This window comes from Herpailurus yagouaroundi, unplaced genomic scaffold (assembly GCF_014898765.1).
Source record: "Herpailurus yagouaroundi ecotype Mexico unplaced genomic scaffold, PumYag 140, whole genome shotgun sequence".
In the NCBI taxonomy this organism is placed as follows: domain Eukaryota; kingdom Metazoa; phylum Chordata; class Mammalia; order Carnivora; family Felidae; genus Herpailurus; species Herpailurus yagouaroundi.
The window spans coordinates 95,195,266-95,206,260 of record NW_024412395.1 but is presented as its reverse complement, the minus strand read 5'-3'; the positions used below and the strand labels follow the sequence as shown (position 1 = coordinate 95,206,260).

The 10,995-nt window shown below is 45.3% G+C and overlaps 1 protein-coding gene and 1 long non-coding RNA gene across 5 annotated transcripts in view; one reads left to right on the top strand and one right to left on the bottom strand.

Annotated features, from left to right (window-relative positions):
• The window catches only part of TNS1 (tensin 1), a 193,953-nt gene that overhangs the window by 23,968 nt on the left and 158,990 nt on the right, over positions 1-10,995 (top strand). The gene's annotated exons all lie outside the window — the stretch shown is intronic.
• On the bottom strand, positions 3,346-4,040 carry LOC121031053 (uncharacterized). Its single transcript, XR_005790536.1, has 2 exons — positions 3,926-4,040; positions 3,346-3,698 (listed from the first exon to the last, which is right to left on the bottom strand). It is a non-coding gene; the product is annotated as an uncharacterized LOC121031053 (long non-coding RNA).

Genomic DNA, 10,995 nt, shown 5'->3' with positions numbered 1-10,995 from the left:
GGAGGAGGAGGAGGAGGAGGAGGAGGAGGACGCGGACGCGTTTCAGTTATCCCATGGGCCGCGCAGAGCCCTGGTTGGCCCAATTGGGGCAATCTGGAAAAACTTGGGATGGGGGCCACAGTCAAAAGAGCCCGAGGGCGGGAAAACAGGGTAGGTAGAAGTGGGGATGAGGTTGGAGGTCAGGGTTTCCCTGGGCCTGGAATCTCCTGCGAGACCATCCCACTCTCTTTATTGGCCAGGTGGCACTTTGGCCCTCAGTTTCCCCATCAGTGTTTCAGGGCTGGTCTTGGTGGGAGAGGGAAACTGAGGCAAGAAGGTCAGAAGGACTGCTGGGTCCTGGTTGGCCAGGTTGGCTGGAGTCCTGCTGCATCCTCTCAGGCCTGGACCGAGGAGTGATGGATCACGAGTTGGCTTCTTGGAGTAATGGATTATGATGGATTACTTGGGAGAGCAGCTGTTCTGTCAGATGGGCTCAGCTCTCTGGAGGTGGAAACGCCCTGCCTTACCTGTTACACAGCCCGTCTCTGCATTGTCCCCCATCATTACTTACATCCTCCCTGCCCTCTCACCCCACCTTTGCCATTCACACCTGATCTTTCAGGAGGAGTTCCTTGAATGGAAGCAGGAGGGAGGATGTCTCAAAAAGAAGTACTGGGCAGTTGAGGCCCAGGATGCAGTACATCTCATGCTCTGCTTCTTTATTTACTGAGTGACCTTGGGCAAGGCATCTAACCTCCCGGAGCCTCTGTTTTATTCTCAAGGGTATGGGGTAAGAAAAGGTTATTATGAGGATAAAATGGGATAATGCGTGTGAAGTGCGCAGTCCAGTGCCTGACATAAGGCAGGTGCTCAAGAGCAGAGTAGTTGATTATTATCAGTTGGTAGCTCCAAGAGCCAACTGTTGTTTTGGGGAAGGGTGCCCCTGGAGCAGGCAGGTCTGCAAGGGAATCTACTTCTTCCGGAGTGACCTTGCTCAAGCAGGGTACATGGCCTTGCTGGGGGCATCTCCCCATCTGTGTGTGAACTCCGGGGGTGGGGGTGGGGGAGGGGGAGTGCCCTCGTAGCAGAGGTGCCAACGGCCCGGCTCGCAATGGGCACAGGTGGACGGTCCTGCCCCTCCAGGTGCCTTCTGCTTTTCTGACTCTCCCAGCCTTGCCTTCTTCAGGTGGGGGCAGTGGGTTTCTGCTCCTCCCTCCGTCTCCTTCCTTGTTCTCTTCGTCCAGAGCAGAGCTTTTCCACCCTTAACTCCAGAACCTTTGTTTCCTCCCTCCTCCCGGTCTACTCCCTTTCTCTCCTGCTTTCTGCACCTGCTTCTCTTAATAACAATGGATGTTTGTACAGTGCTTCAGGCTTTAGAAAGCACTTCAGTGCATTGTCTGATTTTATTCTTTTGATTCCATCACCGCATAAAGCAGGCTGAAAGATCTCCTTGTTTTACAAATAAGCAAACTGAGGCATCCAGAGGTTGGATGACTTTGCCAAGGTCTCACAGTGTAACTCGTCACCCATCTTTGTCCCTGGACCTTTGTGCTTCCTTCTAAATATCCGATCTTGCTGACGTTCCTTAATCCTTACCTGCCCCTCCGTCTTTGCTTTCCATCTCTTAGGGCAGCAGATTCCTTCAACTAGGATAAGGGGATGAACATACTGGCAATGAAGGGTCTGAGTCTGGGTGAACAGGGGCTGAAAGAGGTCCCGAGGTGTGACAGAAGAGGGTTCCCTATTGCACAGCAGCCTGCTGGGGGGTGACAGAGGGATGCCAAAGATGACTTCTGGGGGGGTGTAGCCTGCCTGGTAATTCTTGAAAATACTGGAAGCTCAGAATCCACCAGGCTGCGGCAGTCCTGCTCTGCCCAGCCAAGGACGACAACTGAGAGGGTAGAGGTGGCCCGGCAGGGCAGTGGCCAGGCAGACAGAAGGAGCTTTTTGGAGGATTTTCCTCTGTAGGAAATGGGACCCACCGGTGGTGTGATCTCCACCCAGCTGGCAAGTCTTTCCCCTAAAACCACAGCTCTTACTACCGCCCTGCCTTTTCCTCTGCTGGGAAGGGCGATGTGAGCCCCAGAGCACACAGCAGAGCTCTGTCCTCTGGATTTTACAGCCAGATCAACTTGGAGGTCATTTCATCCACCCCCTTACCTCTAGGATTCATTAAACAAATGTTTATTGAACTCTTTCCATGTGACGCTGTTTTTTTTTTTTTTTTGTAAGAAACACATTTATTTTAAGACACTGTTTTTTTAAAATGTTTATTTATTTATTTTGGTGGGGGGGAGAGAGAGACAGACCAACTATGAGTGGGGGAGGGGCAGAGAGAGAGGGAGAGAGAGAGAGACAATCCCAAGCAGGCTTGACACACAGCATGGAGCCTGATGTGGGGCTCAATCTCGTGACTGTGAGATCATGACCTGAGCTGACATCAAGAGATGGTTTTGAAGTGAATAAGATAGATAAGGTGTTTGCCCTTACGGGACTGACACTTTTCTGGGGGAGGCAGGCAGTAAATAGGTAAACATGTTATGAAGGAAATGAGCTAAAGCAGTGGGTTAGAGAGTGGTTATGTTAGTGTGGCCCCGGAAAATTCAGAGGAAGTATTGCATGAGGTGAGACCCAAATGATGTTACATGATGATCTGGAAGATTGAACGAGCAAGTGCAAAGGCCCTGAGGTGAGATGAGCTTATTATGTTTGAAAGGAGGCCATGTCTTGCTGGAGAATAGTAGCCCTGGAGTGTTCTGAGCACATGCCACATGCTCTGATCTCTATTCTGAGAAGACTCCTCTGGCCTTGAACAGGCACAAGAGTAGGGTAGGGAGAGGGGTCAACAGGCTGCTGATGTTGGCCAGGTGAAGGGGGCTGGTGGTTTAGGCCGTGGTGCTTGCAGGAAAAGCAGTGAGAAGGGGCCAGGTCTGGGATACATTCTGGGGTAGAGCCCAGAGCTTGGCTGATGGATGAGATGTTGGGTATGTGAGAGAGAATGGGCTCAAGGATGACTCCCAGGTTTTTGGCCAGAGTAACTGGCCACGTGGTTCCATTTACTGAGATAGATGGAGTGTGTAAGAAATTTCTAGGTAGGAAGGTGCCAGGATTTCTGCTTTGCCTGATTTCTTATTTCACAGTTCTTCTCGCACATGCTGGGGATTTCTTGTTGATGTGTGTCCTCTCCTGTCCTCTCAAATTCAGCCCATGCTGGCTACCCCTCTGGTGAGTGGATCATTCTGGACCCCTTAACATGCCACCTTCCAGACTGTTCCTGCAGCATGAACCCATGGCTCTGAGCTGAGAGGGGCTATATTATTTATATGAAGCAATATGATATAACAAACAAACCCCAAATCTAGTAGCTTAAAGCAGCAACAAACATTTATTATCTCATACAGCTTCCATGGGTCAGAAAGTTTGGAGTGGCTTGGCTGGCTGATTCTGGCCTGGAGTCTCTCATGGGGTGGCAGTCAAGATGTCAGCTAGGGCTGCAGTTATCTGAAAGTCCGACTGAGGCTAGAGGAGCTGCTTCCAAGGTGGTTCATTCATGTGGCTGGCAATTTGGGGCTGGCTGTCGGCAGGAGGCCTCAATTTCTCACCACATGGCACTCTCCCTAGGCTGCTTGAGTGTCCTTACAACATGGCAGCTGGCTTCCACAAAGTGGGTAATTCAAGGCAGAGCAAGGTGGAAGTCACAATGTCTTTTATATCCTAGCCTTGGAAGGCAAATACTGTTATTTGTACAATATCCTATTGGTTGCATAGGTCATCTTCATTGTGGGGGGGGGGGCGATATAAAGACACGAATACTTGGAGGCAAGAATCAGTGGGGGCCACCTTGGAGGCTGACCGTACAGATGCCCAGAGAGAAGGCACGGTGGATCTGGCTCCTGGGGGGCTGTGAGAGCATTGGGAAGGGCAGAGATGTAGGAGTCAGACATACCTGGGTTTCAACTCTACCCCTGCTGCCTTCCAGCTATGTGGGCTCTGTCGTAGAGGAATAAATGGATACCAGCACCTAGTAGACAGCTTTCTCCTTTCTTGAACCACAGACGGAGAAGGGTTATCTATTCCAGATATTCTTTGCCAGCTCTTTACCACTTGGACCTGCTTGAGAGAAAATGCTTAGTGCTGGTAGAGTAGGGGCCTCAAAGTATATGTTAAATACCTGTTTACTGCACAAAGGAGGGCTGAGAGTTAGGTTGCACCCTCAAGTTTCTAGAATAGTGCCTGACCCCACTATTTTAGAGGTAGGGGTTCCAATGAAGGAGTAAAGGAATAGAATCAAGGAATGTTGAGGGACAAGAAGTTCCCATTTAGAGAGAGGCTATGGAGGGGGGTGGTGAGGGGAGGGTGTGAGAGCAGGAAAGAAGGAGTAGCAAAATGGGTTCATAATTTCCCTCCAAAAGCCCTCTTACCTTCCAACAGAGACTGACTCCACATAGTAATTTTAGTCATTTACATTTTCTAGCTGAGGTATAAGTTATGTACCATCAAGTATACATTGATAAGTCTATACCTATATATGAACCAGATCAAGATCCAGAACATTTCCAGCACCCAGAAGTGCCCTTATGCGCTCCTCCAAGTCAGTATCCCCCAAAGGTAATTTCTAGTCTTACTTGTACCGTCCCAGATTACTTGCCTCTGTTTGAACTGCACACGAATTGACTCCTACAGTATGTTGACTCTTGCTCCTGACTTATTTCACTCACCATTAGGTCTGGGAGGCTCATCTGTGTGCGTGCACACTGTAGGGGTTCATTCTTTTTGATTGCTGTGTTGTATTCCAGCATATGAATAAACCACAACCTGTTTATCCATGCCACTGTTGATTGCCAGTTGGGTGATTTCCAGTTTGGGGCTATTATGAACAGACGTGCTATGAACGTTGAATCATCTGGATTTACACAGATCTTTGCAACACACAAAACGTTTCCACTCATCTTCTCGGTTCTGTGATGTGGGCTGGACTCATGGTAGTCCTATTTTATAGATCCAAAATTGAGGCCTGGGGAGGGTAACCAACTTGGCTAAGGGCCAGTGGTCTTCTGCATGATTCTGGCCCTGCCCTTGGACCCATGGGTGGGAAGCAGGTGAGAAGGGAAGAGAATGAGAGAGAGAGAGAGAGAGAGAGAGAGAGAGAGAGAGAGAGAAAGAGAGACAGAGAGCAGGCTGGCTTGGGCACTGGAGACACCCCATAGTGCATGCAAACACCACCCTCCAGCCCCCGGCTCTGAATCTCTTGAAAGAAGTGGTCCTAAGCCTCCCTTAGTCCCTACCCCTGTGTCTCATGGGGCCCTTGTTTGTCCCCAGTTTTTTCTTTCCTGTTAGGGATTAAAATGGATGGCCCAGGATTTGTCTCCCACTTTTATTTCAGTACACGCACAGTGTATATATACACGGCAGATTTTCTTCTGCTTTGTGTTCCTTCTTGCTCCCCAGCTGTATGATGCCACAACCTCCAGGTACATTTTATGTAGCTAGCTATGTATCATCTGTTTATCTATTATGTTATTTATTTAAACAATTTTTAATGTTTATTTATTTTTGAGAGAGAGAGAGAGAGAGAGAGGGAGAGAGAGAGAGAGAGAGAGAGAGAGAAGGAGCACCAGCACGAGCAGGGGAGGGGCAGAGAGAGAGGGAGACAGAAGATCCGAAGCAGGCTCTGCGCTGACAGCAGAAAGCCTGATGTGGGCTCGTACTCACGAACCATTGAGATCACTACCTGAGCTGAAGTCAGACACTCAACTGACTGAGCCACCCAGGCGCCCCATTTATCTATCACTTTAAAGGCAACTTGTAATTTTAGAGTTGTTTTAGATTTACGGAATAGTTGCCATGATCATACAGAGTACCTGCAGAGCCCACACGGTTTCCCTAATCCCCAGATACATTTTTGAGAAATGCTTTTCTCACTCCTGATTTGCTCCTTGTTTTGAAATAGCCGTCCCCGCTGAAGAGAGCGGCTCCTTCCAGCAAAGTGCTGCTCACCCGTTCCCAGGTCAGAGAAGAGTTAAATGAAAGGACCAGGCAGCCGGGCAGGCAAACTGCCCACTCCTCAGGCTCCGGGCAGCTCCCACTCACCTCCTGCTTCTTTATCTCTCTCCTTCCCTCTTCCCAGACCCTGGCTCTTCCCTGTCCCGAGCACCAGCAATGACTTGGTCTCCTCCCCTGTCCCAAAGGGGTTTAAATCCCGTCCTTTAAGCTTGAAAGGAAAGGAAATCCCATAATTAACCCCCACCTTTCAGTCATATTATACACCACCTTTACCACTCTCTCATAAACACACCTGCGGCTTTCCTTCACAATTGTGTTGGAGGCTTGGAGAATTCTCCTGCTGTCCCGGGTATAGTTGGACTGAGGGTTGTGGGGGGTGGGTGTGTTTCATGCCTTGGGACCCATTGAGTCTTCTCTGGCCCTGGAGGCGGAATATTGAGTTTAAATCCTGACTGCATGGATAATTGGTTGCATGACCTTGGGCAAGTTGCTTTACCTCTCTGAGCTCCATTTGCTCATCTGTACCATGGGGATTATAGTAGGGCCTATCCTGTAGGACTCTTGTGAGCACTGAGAGTGATGACCCAACTGTAATGCCAAGCTCAAAATCAAGTGGTCAAAAAGTTGCTAATATTTATTATTATGTTTAATGTTTTATTTATTTTTGAGAGGGAGAGAGAGAGACAGACAGACAGAATGTAAGCTGGGGAGGGGCACAGAGAGAGGAAGACACAGAATCCAAAGCAGGCTCCAGACTCTGAGCCGTCAGCACAGAGCCTGATGTAGGGCTCGAACTCACGAACCATGAGATCATGACCTGAGCTGAAGTCACGTGCTTAACCGACTGAACCACGCAGGTGCCCCAATATTTATTATTTTACATTCCTTCCGCTTTCTCCTAACTCATGAAAGGTGGGGAGAATCTGGAAGACCAACATAGCTGACTCGAGACTAGATGCTTGCCTATGTTTTCTTCTCTTCTTTCCATTATCAAGGAGGCATCAGGAAATGGTGCAGGTGAACATAATGTGTCTTTTGCTTGTTTGCTTGCCCCAAGGCACCTGAGATTATAGCACTGGCTTTCAAGACCTTGTCGGTGCATTAGAATCTCCTAGGGGCAATAATGATGCCTGGGTCCTTCTCCCCAGAGAGTCTGATTTAATTGGTTTGCTGCATGACCCAGGCATTGGGATTTTCACAAGTGGCAACTAGCAGTGGGAGTGTAAAATGGTACAACCATTTTGGAAAACAGACCGTTCCTTATTAAGTTACATACACTGTTGCTCCCTGACACAGCAATTCCACTCCAAGGTATTTACCCAAGAGAAATGGAAACATGTCCACAAAAATGCGTGCATATCCATAGCAACTTTATTCACAGTAGCCCCTACCTGGGAAAACCCCAATATTCAATAACAGGTGAATGCAGAAATTGTGATATAATGGCCCAGTGGAATACTACTTAGCAACGAAAAGGAGTGAACCGTTGTTCTGCATAGCACTGGAGGTGAATGTCAAAAACACTGTTGAGTGAAAGAAGCCAGACACAAAAGTACACACTGGCTGATTCCATTTTTATGAAATTCTGGAAAGTATGAAACTGTTGTGGCAAAAAGCAGATTAGTAGTTTTCTGGCCCTGGGGGTGGTAGGAAGACTGACTGCAAAAGGGTGTGAGGGAACTTTTTTTGGGTGATAGAAATGTTCTTTATCTTTGTTGTGGTGGTAGTTATGCACATGTATCCATCTGTCAAACTCATTGGACTATATGCTTAAAAGGGATGTGTTTATTGTATGTAAATTCTGTCTCAATAAAGTTGATTTAAGTAAAAGCCTGCCAGGCGAGTCCTCTTTGCGACCAGATTTAAAAACCAGTGGTCTGCAGCTTCTGGAGACCTCTCTCCATCCTTTCCCTCTTGGTCACTCTCTCTCTCTCTCTTTGGTAACAAGTGTATTGAGGTATAATTCACATACCATACAATTCACCCATTTAAAGTGATAGTTAAGTTTTTTGTTTTTTGAATATTCAGTGTTCTGTGACCATCAACATCAGAACCTTTTTGTCCCCTTGAAAAGAAATCTGTACATTATAGCTGTCACTTCTCAGTCTCTCTATCCTTTCCCCCCACCCCTGCCCCAGCCCTTAGCAACCACTGATCTACTTTCTGTCTCTACATATTTCCCTGTTCTGGAGATTTCATATGAATGGAATAATAGAATGTATGGTGTTCATTTAATGATTGGCTTTTTTCGTTTCACATAATGTTTTCAAGGCACATCCTTTCTATGGCTGAATAACATTCCATTATGTGAGGTTATCCGTTCATCAGCTGATGGATATTTGGGTTGTTTCCACCTTTTGATTATTATGAATAATGCTGTCATGAATATTCACGTACAAGTCTTTTTGTGATCGTATGTTTTCATTTCTCATGGGTATACGGTTGGCCCTTGAACAGCACAGGTTTGAACTGCACGGGTCCACTTGTAGATTTTTATAGTACAGTACTGTAAATGTATTTTCTTCTCCTTATGATTTTTTAATCAACATTTTCTTTCCTCTAGCTTACTTTATTGTAAGACTACAGTATATAATACATATGCTATATAAAACGTGTGCTAATTTTGAGTAAAAAACGTGTTAGTTGACTATGTTATTGGTAAGGCTTCTAGTCAACAGTAGGCTATTAGTAGTTAAGTTCTTTTGGAATCAAAAGTTATATGGGGATTTTCATGCGCCGGCTGTTGGTGCCTCTAACCCCCTCGTTCAAAGGTCAACTGTATGTACCTAGGAGTGGAATTGCAGGGTCATATGGTAACCCTGTTTAACTTTTTGAGGAACTGCTAGGCTGTTTTTCAAAGTAGCTTATATTAGTTTTCGAGATCTGCTATGCCAAAGTACCAAAACCCGCGACCTAAAACAACAGAGATTTATTGTCTCACGGTTCTAGGGGCTGGAAGTCCAAAGTCAAGGTGTTGACGGGGCCATGTTCCTCTGAAAGCGGTAGAGGAAATCCTTTTCCTCTTCCCAGCTTCTGGTGGTTTGCTGGCAATCTCTGGCATTTCTTGTCTTATAGATCCATCACTCCAATCCTGTCTTCATGTGGTATTTTCCCTGTATGTCTCCACATTATCTTCCCTCTGTGTCTATCTCTGTGTCCACATTTTTATAAAGACACCAGTCATGTTAGTTTAAGACCTATAACAATAACCTCATCCTAACTTGATTATCTCTATAAAGAACCTACTTCCAAATAAGGTCCCCATTCTCAAGTATTGGGGATTCGGACCTCAGCATATCTTTTTAGAGGGACACAATTCAACCTGTAACATTGCTATACCTTTTTACATTCTCACCAGTAATGTATGAAGGTTATGATTTCTCCATGTCCTTGTCACTGCTTATCTGACTTTTTGATTATAGCCAGCCTAGTGGATATGAAGTGACATCTCATTGTGGTTTTGATTTGATTTCCCTGATGACTAGTGATGTTGAGCATCTTTTCATGTACTTATTGGTCATTTGCTTTATCATCTTTGGAGAAATGTCTGTTCAGATTCTTTGACCATTTAAAAATTGGGTTATCTGTCTTTATTATTGAGTTGTAAGTGTTGTTTATAGGTTCTTGATACAAGTCCCTTATCAGATATGATTTATTTTTCCCATTCTGTGGGTTGTCCTTTCATTTTTCACAAAATTGTAAAATTTTGATAGTCTAATTTATTTCTTTTTTCTTTTATGACTTTTGCTTTTGTGTCGTACCTAATAATTCATTGCCGAATCCAAGGTCATAAAGATTTGCCCCTATGTTTCGTCTAAGAGTCTAATAGCATTGGCTCTTTCAGGTAGGTCTTTCATCCATGTTGAGTTAATTTCTATACTGGGTATGAGGTAAGGGTTCAATTACATCCCTTTGCATGTGGCTATCCAATTGTCCCAGAAGCATTTGTTGGAAAGACTGTTCTTTCCCCACCGAATGATCTTGGCAACTCTGTCAAAACTCACTTGACCATAGATGTGTGGGTTTATTTCTGGATTCTTAATTCTGTTTCACTGATACATATGACTGTCTTTATGCTAGTACCACACTATTCTGATTACTGTTGCTTTGCGTTGTAAATATTAAAATTGGGAAGTGTGAGTCTTCTGTGTTGTTCTTTTTCAAGATTACTTTGGCTATTCTGGGTCCCTGGGTTTTAGGATCAGTCTATCAATTTCTTTTTTAAAAATTTTTTTTTTCAACGTTTATTTATTTTTGGGACAGAGAGAGACAGAGCATGAACAGGGGAGGGGCAGAGAGAAGGAGACATAGAATCGGAAACAGGCTCCAGGCTCTGAGCCATCAGCCCAGAGCCTGACGCGGGGCTCGAACTCACGGACCGCGAGATCGTGACCTGGCTGAAGTCGGACGCTTAACCGACTGCGCCACCCAGGCGCCCCTCAGTCTATCAATTTCTAAAAAGCAATCTTCTGGGATTCTAATAGGGATTGCATTGAATTTATAGATTGATTTGGGGAATATTACTATCTTAATGATATTGAGTCTTCTGATCCATGAGCATGGAATGTCTTTCTGTTTATTTAGATCTTCTTTAATTTCTTTCAACATGGTTTTGTAGTTTTCTGAGTATGTTTTGTAAAATTTATTCCTAAGTATTTTAATCTTTTCTATGGAAGAAATGGATTTCTTTAAATGAAATTGTTTTCTTAACTTCATTTTTAGATTATTCATTGCCAGTGTATAGAAATGCAATTATTTTTGTATATTGGAGATTTATCCTGCAACACGATGAACTCATTAGTTCTAATAGTTTTTTAAGGGATTCTTTAGGATTTTCTATACAAAATCATATAACTTGTGAATATAGTTTCACTTCTTCCTCTCCAACCTGAGTGTTTTTTTTATCCCCCCTCCCCCCAAATTGTCCTGGCCAGAACCTCCAGTATAATGTTGACTTGAAGTAGCCAGAGCAGAAATCCTAATCTTGTTCTTGACCTTAGGGGAGGCATTCAG